Source organism: Myotis yumanensis, unplaced genomic scaffold, assembly GCF_028538775.1.
Source record: "Myotis yumanensis isolate MYYU_CA2020_CCGP unplaced genomic scaffold, mMyoYum1.0.hap1 SCAF_21, whole genome shotgun sequence".
Taxonomy (NCBI): Eukaryota; Metazoa; Chordata; class Mammalia; order Chiroptera; family Vespertilionidae; genus Myotis; species Myotis yumanensis.
Window position 1 is genome coordinate 14,336,693 of NW_027223772.1, and position 1,539 is coordinate 14,338,231.

General features: G+C 56.1%; 1 pseudogene; it reads right to left on the reverse strand.

Moving 5' to 3' along the window:
* Positions 1–1,138: 1,138 nt before the first annotated feature.
* On the reverse strand, positions 1,139–1,238 carry LOC138999022 (U6 spliceosomal RNA; annotated as a pseudogene).
* Positions 1,239–1,539: the final 301 nt, after the last annotated feature.

The following is a 1,539-nucleotide window of genomic DNA, read 5'->3' on the forward strand; positions in this document are numbered from 1 at the left end:
TCGGCCTTTCCCCCAAGAGAGAAGTTTCGGGCTCACTGTCTGAAAATGGGGTGACTGGTTATTTCTCAGGAGTCACTTAGATTGATTTATTACTACCGAGTTTTAAAAATACCCATATATAGAATACAATGTAATAGTTTATTTCTTTAATTTGCAAAATGATAAAATTTTGCTTAATTTATTTCATTTCTTTAGAAATTGAAAAATAAAAAATTAATTGATTTGATAAATTTAATTTAACCTCCTTCAGGGACAGCAGAGCAGGGAGTAAATGGCAGTTATGAAGCCGGAAATTTCGTCGGCTTGATCACTCCCACAGACTCGGGCCCTTGTGCTCCCGGCTCTCCTGTGCCCCTGGCGGCATCAGCAGGGACTGGCGTGTGGGGAGGCTCTGAGAGCACAGGCTGCGCACCCCACACCTGCAGGGGTCCCTGGGCCTCTCGTCCCCGAGAGGCGAAGCCGCTGTCATGCCCCCAGGTAGCGGGCACGCACAGAAAGTGAGCTACTGGAACCAGACCAGGGTCCGACTTCAGGGGCAGGGGTCCAGGCTCCAGGCTGCTTTGTTCCCTGGAGGAGAGTGGGAACATCCCTGGGCCGTCTTCCAACGGAGCCTCGTGCGTGGCTCTTGCGCTGGTCTCTCTGAAGGAGAGAATTCCCTAACCCTGCTATCCTCAGCCTCAGGTCCCAGCGGCTCTGGGCTGCCCGGGCTCCCTCCAGCGCATGCTCCTTGGTCAGCCAGCATGCGCTGTGGAGCGGGCCTGTGGGGGCCGCCCAAACCCAGCAGGCACTTGGCCAGAATGTCCCTGGGACATGGCTGTGGTCGGGGGGAGCAGATGCGCCCCCCACAGAGATCCGGAGGAGCAGCCCCTTAGTGGAGGAGAAGACAGCCCTTGGACATCAAGCCAGATGCAAGCTTTTCATGCCGCTGTCTTCTAAGTGGCTTCGTCCTGCCCGAGTGCTTCTTCGGGGATGCTATTTGCATTTTAGGGGTGATTCATGCACTCTCACCTTTGCCATGAAGAGGAGGAACACTGGGAGCGCAGACATCTGAACCCGCACTCAATGTCGGGGACACTCACCTGCAAATGAGAGACCCCTACTAGTACCAGCACTCGGTGTTGCGTTCTTTTCTTTTCTTTTAAGTCTGGAACGCTTCACGGATTTGCGTGTCATCCTTGCGCAGGGGCCACGCTCATCTCTTGGTCGTTCTGGTTAGTACACGGGCTGCCGAAGTGAGCACCGGTGTTGCGTTCTGGCCTCCCATTGGACAGCCACTAACAAACAGGGAGGGGCCCAGGAGCAGGCCACCTGCCCTGCGACACGCAGAGCCATCATGTCCTCAGCTCAGAAGCCTGGTCCTTGCCCAGCAACCAGGACCCCAGGGTTACCCTGACTTCCTTCCCCCCAGCCCCAGGGCACTGGCCCAGGCATTCTGTGCCTCTGAGGCCACACCCATCTCAGTGGCTCCTCCATGCAGGACAGGCAGGGGGCACGCGCAGACCCTGTGCTTACTGGTGCTCTCGCCGCCCTGCTCGACAC